Source organism: Mesoplodon bidens, assembly GCF_964165515.1.
Source record: "Mesoplodon bidens genome assembly, chromosome: 20".
Taxonomy (NCBI): Eukaryota; Metazoa; Chordata; class Mammalia; order Artiodactyla; family Ziphiidae; genus Mesoplodon; species Mesoplodon bidens.
The window spans coordinates 20781075-20793812 of NC_138181.1; the positions used below are offsets into that span (position 1 = coordinate 20781075).

General features: G+C 46.1%; 1 long non-coding RNA gene across 2 annotated transcripts in view; it reads right to left on the reverse strand.

Moving 5' to 3' along the window:
* The window catches only part of LOC308608318, a 78426-nt gene extending 65900 nt beyond the window's left edge, over positions 1-12526 (reverse strand). Inside the window, exons 1-3 of one of the 2 annotated variants that reach the window (XR_014014141.1) lie at positions 11864-12526; positions 10304-10399; positions 6021-6079 (exon numbers count right to left, since the gene is read on the reverse strand). This is a non-coding gene — a long non-coding RNA (uncharacterized lncRNA). Of the gene's footprint in view, positions 1-6020; positions 6080-10303; positions 10400-11863 lie in introns of those variants that run through there. The other variant, XR_014014140.1, reaches the window with a different exon arrangement.
* Positions 12527-12738: the final 212 nt, after the last annotated feature.

Below are 12738 nucleotides of genomic sequence, written 5' to 3' on the forward strand. Positions count from 1 at the left end.
AGCAGAAATGTTCTATGTGTATTTCCCATTTCACCCAGAATATGAAATAGACACGAGGTCGAGATTTCATAAAATGAATAGCTTTCACTGATTTATTGAGGACATTCTTCAATGAAACTGGAATCTGTTTTGCTGTGAGTGTGTGGTGGCAGTTTGGTGCCTCTGCTTTGGTTCACGCCCTACCCTCTTTTGCTTCTGTGCCATCAGTGGAAATGTCACCAAAGTGAAAAAGTCAACATCTGAATAAGGTTATGAAAATAGTTTTGATGTTACAGACTCTCTGAAAGGGTCTCAGAAACCCCTGCCCCCAGGGCTCCGCTGACCACACCTTGAGAACCTCTGCTCTAGCCCCCTTCCCACCCCTTGACGTTCCTCCTTCCTCGCGGCGCTCCAGCGCTCCCACCTTCCGTGAGCTCTGGCTGCCCTGAGCTCCCCTCTGGCAGCGCTCAGTGGGATGTCCTATTTCCCCAAGTTCTCCGGTTTACAACTGACCATATCTTCTCTCTTCTTCAAAAACAACAGCAACAAAAACGACTGCATACCTATTACGTGCCAAACACTGTTCTCAGAACTGAAAACACAGTCATCAAGAAGACAAGCAAAGTCCTTGCTCTCATTATCCTTATATTTTCAAGGGAGAAGAAGAGACAATAAACTTGCAAATAAATTACATACAAGATAGTTTCCAAGTCCTGCGATAACCACGGACTGATGCTGACGGAGAGAGACAGGTGAGGCCGAATGAGACGGCCCCAAAATGAGAGGTGTCACGTTTGTGCACCCAGTGTGACTAATGGTAATTCATGGGTACAAACGGGGATGGGTGACGTTTCCAGTAAACTAGCTGGCGTAGAACTGGAATACCTCATGGGAAGCTGGGAAGAGGAGGAGGGGAGAAGGCATGGTTCTTTGTGTTTCAAAGGAGGGCTACCGTGGCCCTTGTTGGGGCAGGAGGGATGGCAGCAACCAGTCCTCCAGGGGGAAAGCAAGGCACTGGGGGGAAATGAAAAAGAGTGGCTGGGACTTGGACAAGAAGCCACTCTGCCCCCCGAGGACTGATGTGGGGCTGCTGAAGTATTGTACTAGGTGCCACCTGGTCTGCCTGGAGGCTGGTGGGAGGGGACAAGGAGGGAACGGAATTATCTGTAATACACGACGACCTTCCAATACCCTGGCTGCCACACCCAACTTACACTGACATCCAGAAGCTGGCTGTCACTTCTGCTCCCAAGGATTAGAGCCACTTCTAGGATACACTAACATTTCCATCCAAACCGGTACACGCCTAAATTAGGGCAAGAATAAACAAATAAAAATAAAAAACAAAGAAATCACATCTAACACGAAAGAATGACTTGGAGGTTCCACTAAGAGAAGCACTTTGCCGTGGAGGAAATCATGCCGCGCCCTTGAGAAGGTCTCTCTAGAATTAATTCTTGCCTGGCTTTCCTCTTGCCTTTACCCCAGCAAGACCACGCCGTGGTTCAGGCTGAAGGAACGTGTCCTCTGCGGGGGGGGTGGGTGGGGGGATGGCGGGGGGGGGTGGGGGTGGGGTGCAGCTCTCCGGAAGTTTCCGGTGTTGTCTCTCATTGAAGCTTTTCTGCTTAGTCCTGGGAGTGGTCTCTTCTCTGGAGCTCAGCTTTTCACGCCTCCTTCCCCTGCGATTCCTCTCCTTTGATTTCATGTTCCTCCCTCCAAGACCCACAATTTTGTTTCACAAGTTTCACACTTTTCCCATGAATTATTGTAACTGCAACAAAGGTATATTTTTCTCTTTCTCTGGTCACGTCTCTTTAGCCACTTCCTGTTTTTCAGAAGGGACACACTGGAGAGGTCGCGGGTCTCTCCGCAGGACACCACACTTCAGGCAGATGGTGTGTATGCGACTGGCAACGTGAAAAGCCTCCCTGCTCTAGAAATGCTCATCCAAGGGCATCCATGCAAACCCCTCTACCCAGTAAATCACCAACGATTCCCTCTCCTCATGAAATCATAAAATTCTGGAGGGTAGGGACCTTTATATCGCTATAGCCCCAGGCCTTGCGGACTGCTGAGGCTTTTACGAGAAGGATGTCAGAAAACGTGCTCCACTCTACTACTCAGCCTTCTTCATGCTGTTCCCAGAGGCAGCTGGTGTGGGTGGCAGTGATAAGGGCAGTGGGAGGGCGGGTCTTTCTCTAATCTCTGTTCCAAGAACAACAGTACGTCTGCTGTAACCGCCCCTTCCCTGATCACGTCGCTTATCATACGCTCCCCTTTTGCGTTGGCTCTAAAATGTTTAAAGCCAAATTTATACGCCACATTTAGCAGCCCTGCAGGACCTTATCACCAGCATCTTAAGAATCAGACACATGCAAGGCAGAGGACCACAGCTCCATCATTTCTGCCCCATCTTGCTTTCCGAACTCTGACCTGTGTCTTGGCTACAGTCTGTCTTCCGAAAATAGACCCTTGTATAAACGTTAACAAGCTGGTCCTGCATCTCCATCGCAGGGACATTTTTCACTTTTCAAAATCCCATGAATCACAGTGAGCTTTCACTTGGGGCCCTGGGGAACACGGCAGGGAAACAGCACATTTTAATAACGTTAAGGCAAGTCAGCGTCACAAGGGAGCCAGTAGGTTTCCACAGCTGCCTAACCTAGTCTGATACCACCAGCTCGCACTCTAAGTGACACATGAGTCATCAGCGTTGGCTGCCTATTGACTGGATTAGGATGGGGGTAGGTGGAAGCCCTTGAGGGGGTGGGCGGTGGCCAAGGGTCAGGGAAGCCAGCAGGAAATCAGAGAGAAAATAAGCAAAGCTAGAGGTGAGCTGTCCACTTTTCCTTTGTCCATTCTTCTGAAAACTCTATACTTTATAGTAAATTCACACCCTGCAAAGTGAATCTAGGAAGACCAGGGTGCATCCTAGCTGGTCCCTTTATCCCTCTTCATCCCAGATTTTGAGCTTTATATCCATCTTTAATCCATACCTCCAGCTCTTCGGTTTCTGCAAACAGCTGATTCACCTCTTAGCTTCTTGAAATGGAGCTTGCTTTCTGTCTCACTGAGTCTGCTCAATCCCTTGCTTTGAGTGTCTCCTTACAGCCTTTGAGAACCCTAAGAAACCACTGGCTCCATCGCCCCTGGCTGAACCAGTAACCAGTGGTAGGCCTGGGAGAGACTGCACTCAAAGATCTGATCAAAAACATGCTTCTGCTTAAAATCAGTATTAAAAACAAAGTTACCATATGATCCAGCAATCCCGCTCCTGGGCATATATCCGGAAAAGACAAAAAACTCTAATTAGAAAAGATACATGCACCCCAATGTTCACAGAACCACTATTCGCAATAGCCAAGACATGGAAGCAATCTAAGTGCCCACTGACAGATGAATGGATAAAGAAGATGTGGTACATATATACAATGGAATACTACTCAGCCATAAAAGAACGAAATAATGCCATTTGCAGCAACATGGATGCAACTAGAGATGATCATACTAACTGAAGTAAGTCAGACAGAGAAAGACAAATATTATATAACATGTGTGGAATCTAAAAAAAATGATACAAATGAACTTATTTACAAAACAGAAGCAGACTCACAGATTTCGAAAACAAACTTATGGCTACCAAAGGGGAAAGTGGGGGGAGGGATAAATTAGGAGTTTGGGATTAACATATACACACTACTATATATAAAATAAACAACAAGGATTTACTGTATAGCACAGGGAACTATATTCAATATCTTGTAATAACCTATAATGGAAAAGAATCTGAAAAAGAATATATATATATATATATATATATATATATATATATATAGAACTGAACCACTTTGCTGTACACCTGAAACTAATACAAAATTGTAAATCAACTATACATCAATAAACTTTTTTTAATCAATATTAAGTAAATAAAATGAAAGTTGTGTTTTTTGCCCAAATCTTAACTCTTCAAATATTTTCCTTCAACTTTTTAACTTAATTTTTTCAGTATAATTAAACTCATGGAGAAGTGAAATAAAAGGAGCTGAAATCCTAACCCATGTAGAATTTCTATTATGTAATATCTGCTCATTTATTTTTAGATGAAAATTTATCCTGTTTTGTAACCTTCCACCCAAGGCCTCCACGGAAGGTAGTAAGCATCGATAATGTTCAATTTTAAGACGCTGAGATTTCACAGTTGTTATTTTTCTTCAGCTCTGCACAGCCAAAGAACAAAGCCTGCCAACAGCTTCCCTGAGAACACTCCGGCTGCATCTACACTGTTTCCTAAAGCAAGCGCACTCTGGTAGTTTCTGTTAAGGAAGAGGAAACTTTCCTCAGCTTAACTCCCAGAATACAGAGCTTGAGTGTGTGGGAGAAATCAAGTGGACTTGACAAACACATGACATTCACACCGGGGGGACAACAGATGGATGGTTCAGCCTTACCTGCCTAGGTTTGGTGAGGATATTTCCTATGGAAGAGGACCAGTGTGGCACAATGGAAAGAACAGTACGTTCACAGGTACTTTGATGGATTTAACTTTGGTTTTGGTTCATCACTCCAAAAACTGAATGTGTGAGGAAAAGCATTCATCCCCCAACAACGTTATGAAATACATGGCTACGAGCAGAACAACTGTTCTGGCTTATATCCTGGTAGGTGGCCACCAAGCCAGAGCCAAGGAACCCAAAAGCCAGGTATTAATCACCTGTCCATTCCTCACCATGCCCATTCCATACTGTATTAGTCGGGGTTCTCCAGAGAAACAGAATCAGTAAGATGTATCAAGAGATTTATTTTGAACTATCTTCTCACACAATTGTGGGAGCTGGCAAGTTCAGGATCTGTAGGGCAGGCCAGCAAGCTGGAAACTCCAGTAAGCACTGATGTTGTGATCCAGAGTCAGAATTCCTTCCTCATCAGGGAAACTCAGTCTTTTCTCTTAAGGCCTTCAATTTATTAGATGAGGCCCAACTCACACTGTGGAGGATAATCTGCTTTACTTAAAATCTACTAAGTTAAACATTATCACATCAAAAAAATATTCTTATAGCAACATCTAGACTAATGTTTAACCAAACAATTGGGCACCACAGTCTAGCCAAACTGACACATAAAATTAAGCATCACACCCAGTAAGTGCTCAACAAATTGATTTGACTGGATAGGAAACCCCAGACAAAACATGTTCCTGAGCCACTATTTCTTCAGCTGAACAATGTAAGGTTTAGACCTCATTCCTCCAATCCTGGTAGTCCAAGAGCAAACATTTAAGTCTTGAGGATATGGAAAATCTATGGCCTCTGGCCTCCTTGGATGAGTTGATGACTTTTAATCAGATGATAACACCATCACCACATGGCTACCCCCAGTGTCCACAACAGAATAAATGCTATATAAAGTTCTGCAATCCAAAGAGCCACCTTCCTGCTGCTCCGATTTTCTCTGGCCTAATCACACAGAGGGACAGGCCTCAAGTTGCTTGTGGTGTCCAAATCACCGGATCTCCATGGGACAAGGGCTCTGACTCTAAAAGTGAACAGGCTGCTTAGGAATTTAGAACCTAGGAGTAAAGGAAACGCCTCTTAAGTTGAAGGGAGTTCACAGAGAAGCTTCCAGAAAGGCTCTAGTTCCATCCTTTACTCCTGGTTCTTTGTTGTTTTTTTAACCAGTCCAGGAAGGAAATAACATCCAGTGTCTTTGGCAGATTATCAGAAGAGGGCCACCGAGGAGGAAGGAAAGTCAAAACACAGTCATACCTTTTTCCTCATCTTGGTGCCCCGATTTGCTCTTGAATTCTTTTCACCAGAGTTTGTTGTATTAGTTTGCTTGGTAGTTCATAACAAACTCCCACGAACTGGGTGGTTTCAACAACAGAAATGTATTGTCTCAGAGTTTTAGAGGCTAGAAGTCTGAAACCAAGGTGTGAGCAGGGTTGGTTCCTTCTGAGGGCTGTGAGGGAGGGATCTGTTCCAGGTCTCTCTCCTTGGCTTGTGGACGGCTGTCTTCATGTTCACGTGGTCTTCCCGTTATGGGTGTCTGTCTCCAAATTTCCTCTTTTTGTAAGGACACCAATCATATGACCTCTGTAAAGATCCTATACAGGTCACATCCAAATAGTCACATTCTGAGGTACTGAGGCTAGGACTTCAACGTATGAACTTGTGGGGACACAATTCAACCCATAACACTTGTTCTCTGCATATGGCTGTTAGTTTCCCTTCACTGTAGACGCAATAAAACAGTATCATAGGAAACTGGTATTTCTGTAGTGCTTTATGTTGTTCAAGGGAGATAATAATCTCCTAGATGGAAGGAACCTCATCTATTTACCTTGAATACCCTAGAGCAGGAGTCCCCAACCCCCGGCCACAGACTGGTACCAGTCCGCGGCCTGTTAGGAACCGGGCCACACAGCAGGACGTGAGTGGCGGGCGAGTGAGTGAAGCTTCACCTGCTGCCGCCCATAGCTCCCCATCACTCGTGTTACTGCCTGACCATCCCCCCACTTCTGTGGAAAAACTGTCTTCCATGAAACCGCTCCCTGGTGCCAAAAAGGTTGGGGACCGCTGCCCTAGAGCAGTGCCTTGTCCGTGACACTCAATAAATAAATGTGGAGTGGACCAGTCATCCTCTCATTTTATACTTTCCCCATCTCTCTAAATATTTTCTTGAGCCCCTAATCAGAGGTAGCATCCAAGGTACTGATATGCTCTGCTTGGTTCAACCCAAGGTTCAAGCAGATGAAACCAATACAAAGGAGACCCTAAACACCACGGCAAGTCCTGCTCTGAATCCCTACAACAAATACAATGGGCATTTCTTTTAGGTGATGTTCCACAAGGAGAAAAAAGGCAAATATTTTCGTTCAGTTTTGGTAAGACACAGCTTTATTTCTATTTCCTGTCTGACTCCACGCATATGAGGACTTTCTACACCAGGAAGGCAGTTTGGTTTAGAAATGTTTTCTTTCATTTAAAGGTTCTGTTTGTTTTCTGGACTTGCGGATCACTGACTGCGCCAAATCATTAAATCATAAATCTGGCATTTTATGCATGTAGATTACCTCTTCTCAAAGTTGTTTTTATATGTGGAGTTTATCTGAAGCAAATGTACGGGCAAGGAGAAACCCCTGGACGTATTGCCAATAGAACTGGGCTCTTGTGAAACCCCAGATGTCATGTAATTTATTTCTACAGTGTAGAATAGACGGATAAGGCCATGAGGCTTTGAGAGGTACTATACCTTAAAAGGGTTAACACAGACACAGGTCTGGAATTTCAAAGATTAACTCTGCCATGTTGGATCAAGCCCAGGAAAAACCAGCCTCCGAGTTAGGTGATGTTAAGAGTTATGTTCATTACCCATTATAGCTCAGAGTCATCCTTCTCTACCAAAGGGACATAACTCTCAAGTAAAATAGATGATCACTTCCTTAGTGAAACTGCTTCCTAAGAAGCAAACGAACTGGTACACGGAGAGAGAATAAAGGGATGCGGGCCCTTACTGTTGGGTAGAGGAAGGTTTTTTTTTTTTTTTAAAGAAGATAACATTTAAGCTGAGATCTAAAGAGCAAGAAGTCACCTGTCTGAAGCTCAATTTACAGACTTGGTGATGGATAAGATGAAGGCAAGTAGGGGTAAGGGAGAGGGAGAAATCATGTAGGACTCCCAGGCATCTGTCTTGTGCACCTGGCTTGGTGGTGCTAATGTTCCCAGAGATCGCAGAAAGTGGGGAGGAGAGGACTGAAGGAAAGTCAAGGGTTATGTTCTGGGTATGTCATGTTTGTGATGACTGTGAGAATTCCAAGGGGAGATGTCAAGTAGATACGGATGCATCAGGATCCTGGCTGGAAACCAGGATAATTTGAGGAGAGTTTAATAGACGGATTATTTACAAAGGTGTGAGCAGAGTTTAGGACAAGCAAAGAGAGATGGAGCGGTACATCTTGAAGCTAGTAACCATGCATAGGCTTGACAGAGCAAGTGAAAGGGGCAGTAACTGGTAGAGAGAGAAAGACAGAGAGAGACAGTGCCGGTTAGATGGAGAGGGCCTTCTGGTAGGTGCCGTGGCCCTCAACAGAGAGATGCAGTCTGAGGCGAACCACAAAGAGGGAGCTAGATACTAAATTTATTGACCTCACTCTCCTCCTGCCTTTCAACCTTCTGCTGGAAACTTCTATTGGCCAAACCCAGTTGAAGTGAGAGAGTCTGTTGATGTAGCCCACAAAGGTCAAAGTGCCAAGGGCAGAGAGGAGGGTCAACAAGAGTAGAGAGTGGATCTAGGAGGACAAACAAAATATACAACACAAGGCAGCTGGATATACTGAGCTCTATTAATGGCAATGTAAAGTGGAGCAACCTCTATGGAAACAGTATGACAGTTCCTCAAAAAATTAAAAACAGAATTATGACCCTTGAGATCTTTGTACACCTGTGCTCACAGCAGCATTATTCATGATTGCCAAACAGTAGAGGCAACCCGAGTATCCACCAACAGACAAATGGATGAACAAAATGCGATATACACATATAATGAAATATTACTTAGCCTTGAATAGGAATGAAATTCTGACACATGCTACCACATGGGTGAACCTTGAGGACATCATGCTCAGTGAAATAAACAGTCACAAAAATACAAATACTATATGATTCCACTTATATGAGGTACCTGGAGTAGTCAAGTTCATAAAGACAGAAGGTAGAATGGTTGTTGCCAGGGGCTGAGGGGAGGAAGAAAGAGGGGGATGGAAGAATGTTGCTAAATAGTATAGGGTTTTAGTTCTGCAAGATGAAAAACGTTCTGGAGATTGCTGGCACAACAATGTGAATGCACTCAACCCTACTGCACTGTGCACTTACAAAGGGTTAAGATGGGGACTTCCCTGGTGGCACCGTGGTTGACAATCCTCCTGTCAATGCAGGGGATAGGGGTTCGAGCCCTGGTCCGGGAAGATCCCACATGCCGCGGAGCAACTAAGCTCGTGCGCCACAACTGAGCCCGCGCTCTAGACACTGAGAGCTACAACTACTGAGCCCACGTGCCACAACTACTGAAGCCTGCGCGCTGTAGGGCCCGTGCACTGCAATGAGAAGCCCGAGCACCACAACGAAAAGTAGCCCTGCTCACCTCAACTAGAGAAAGCCCACGCAGCAACAAAGACCCAACGCAGCCAAAAATAAATAAACAGATTTATATTTAAAAAAAAGGGTTAAGATGATAAATTTTATGTTGCATGTATTTTACCACAATTGAAAATTAAAAATTAAAACATTTTATAATTTTGCTTTACTTCATTTAAAAATATCAAATGAACATCTTTTCGTATCAATTGAACATTTTTTGATACTACCTTAGCAGTTACATAATAGTTGATTTTATTATTGCATATCTTATTTAATCAAATCACTGTTTTTTGAAATTTAGGTTTTCTACAAAACCAAACATCATAAACAAACTGCAATGGACGGCGCTTAGCTACCTCTTTGACACACGTGCAATTATTTCCCTAGAATAAATTCCTAGAATGGAATTGTTGGGTCAAAGGAGAATACGGCTGTGTCAGGGGTGAGACTGGGGTGGGAAATGCAACATGAAAGCTGAAATATGAAAACCAATCAACAGAGACCTGAAGTGGGATGCGATATAAATTAAGTGCTATATAAATATTTCTGGTTGGAAAAGGAAACGTGATTTACTCATTCATTTATTCCTTATATAAAAGGTACTGAGACTCTGCCATGCACCACTGCTCTAGATACTGTGATATCACACAGTTGTCCTATTAAACACTCTCTTAGCTCTCAAGGAACTTAAAGACTAGGGAAGAGAGAAACAAGTAAATCACCAATTTCAGTGCAGCTTGGTACATGAGGGAAGGGAGAGATGCCCAAGGGCTAATGCAAGGAGAAGAGGAAGTTCACCGATCAGGGGAGGCTTCTCCATGGAACTAGATGTGTGTCAGTGAGCAGAGTTTTAAGGGACAAGTCGGAGTTGTTCAGACTTCGAAAGTGGATAACCACATGGCAGAGCCCACCTCCAAGATGGCGCCCAATGACCCTCACCTCCTGGTATTTGTGCCCTCGTGTAGCCCCCTCCCACAATGGACCAGGGCTGTTCTGAGCGCCCAATAGAGAATGATGGAGATGACAGTGTGTGAACTCTGAGGCTAGATTATAAAAAGCACTGCAGTTTCCCTCTTGCTCTGCTGGATTGCATGCTCTGGAGGAAGTCAGTGTCCGAGCCATTCAAGCAGCCCTGTGAAGCGGCCCATGTGAAAAGGAACTGAGGCCTCCCACCAACAGGCAGCGCAACTTACCAGTCAGGTGACTAAGCCATCTCAGCAGGGAATCCTCCAGCCGCAGTGGTGACCGCAGCCCTGGCCAGCATCTTAACTGTGGTCTCATGAGGGAACCTAAGCCAGAACCGAGAGTCATATAAGTGATTACTGGTCTTGTAAGCCATGAAAAAGTTCTGGGGGATTTGCTTCTTGGCAATAGTTAATTTAATATACTACATATCAAGCAGAGCTTAAAATGTCTAAAAATGGGAGCTATTTGGAGTGACCCGAGGGAAGGTTACATGTGGGGAAGCGCAGGAGCCGGAGCTGGAGAGGAAAGCAGGGGCCGGGATATTCCTGGCCGTGGTACACCCTGCCCTCCTCCCCTTCCTCCTTGCCAGCGGAACCAACCTTGTGGACGTGTTAGGTGGCCATTTGGATGAGGTCACACTGGGAGGATGCGTGTTAACAAGGTCAGTGGGCTGAGGGTAAGGCCTTGGCCGGGGGAAAACCCTCCAAGGGTGAGCAGAGGCAGAAAATTACAGCCGCCCAAGAAAGAGTGACCACTGAAGTAGGAAAGAAAAGGAGAAAGTGGAGCTCCAAAAGTTAGACTTTCAAAAAAGGGGGAAGGTTAATGGCATCAAAGGGAACAAGGAAATCTAACAAAGGGACTTCCCTGGCGGTCCAGTGGTTAAGACTCCCTGCTTCCACTACAGGGGATGCGGGTTTGATCTCTGGTCGGGAACTAAGCTCCCTCCTGCCACGTGCACAGGGCAGCCAAAAAATTTTTTAAAGAAAGAAAAAAATCTAACAAGGCCCGAGCATTGGGCACTGGAAGGGTCACCATGGCAGCCCCTGTGTCCTTTGTTGGGGCTGTGGGAGCTTCAAAACACTGGGTCCGACCCCTCTGACTCTGGTAAAACCCCTCACCTCTCTATCTCACCCCTTTGTCTCCTCCCATTTTCTCTTTTCTTCGCTTCCCATTGGCCATGTGGCCTCTTCCCTGCTCCCACCTCAAATGCCTTTGCCTTTTGCCTCTCAGAGCTTGGAAGAGTTTCCCCACAAAGGTCCACACTGCTCTCTCCTTCGACAACTTCAGGCTGACGCCCCTGTCGTCTTCCACGTGCCTGAGTTGGAACCTCCCATCCCCACTGACACACATTCTCTATTCTGTCCTCCCCCCTCTTGCTCCCCCTACTGGTCACTCTACAGGCCACATCTTTTACTTGGTGCTTATTTGCCCCTTCTCTAGGGTGTCAGCTCCAGGAGTCTGAACTCTATTCCCAGAACCCAGCACTGAAGTGTTCTTTAAACATCAGTTAAATGCTGCAAAAATAAGGCACAGTTCCTGTTTTCAGGACTCGTGACCTCCAACCAAGGTGTGACAGCTGCTACCTTTGAGGCAGGCACTGAGAGGGCTCCAAGGAAAGACTGACAGAGGAGGTAACTTCTGAGCAGAGAATACAGGAGCAGGGGAGGCGGAGCGTGAGAGGGACATCAGATTCCGATGTGTCTGGACCATGGGGTGGGAGTGGAGGCGGGGCATGATTGAGACCAGACTGTAGAAGGTTTGGAGACAAGCACACGAAAGAGCCTTACCTTTATCCCAAAGGCCAGAGATTTTCAAACTGTCCCCTGCGGAGGCCAAGGGCTTCACACTTGCCAGGCCACTCGATGCATTCCAGCCTCCACTGTTATACATATCGGGCTTCTGATTAGTCCTTCTTTGGAAGGCTTCAATTCCGCCACCAGACTTTGAAAACCATCTCTGTTGGTAATGGAAACTGTGGTCTTAAAGAACCACCAAGTGCAAGTAGTATCAGTCATTCCCTTTGATTGAGGGCAGGCAAGGCCTGGGGGGCTAGGAGGGCGTGAGAACGTGCAGGTTTTCGGACTCAGCTTTGTCAGCAGTGGGGCGTAGGAACCAAGCTTGGGCTTTGAGTAGGGCTCGCACTTTATCAAGGCTCAGCAAAGGACAGCGGTGGAGCGGACCTGCCTTCCACGCACGTAACACTTAAGTCCCGCTGCCTCGGGGCGCACCTGCGGTTAGCCCCAGTTGCACTCCCCGCTTCCCAAGAGATGAAGCAACTTGCTAAAGACACACCCTCACTTGCTGGCGAAGGTGGGGTTAGCTCTCCCAGCTCTGCCGGTTTTTTGTTTGTTTGTTTGTTTTGTTTTTTTGCGGTGCGCGGGCCTCTCACCATTGTGGCCTCTCCCGTTGCGGAGCACGGGCTCCAGACGCGCAGGCTCAGCGGCCATGGCTCACGAACCCAGCCGCTCCGCGGCATGTGGGCTCCTCCCGGACCGGGGCACGAACCCCCGTCCCCTGCATCGGCAGGCGGACTCTCAACCACTGCGCCACCAGGGAAGCCCTACGATTTTTAATGCATTGTTTCAAGTCCTAAGCCACCAGATAAAAATAGTGCAACGAGTGGAGTGAGTGAGGCAAGGGCAAAGAACGGGGGTGGGGGGGA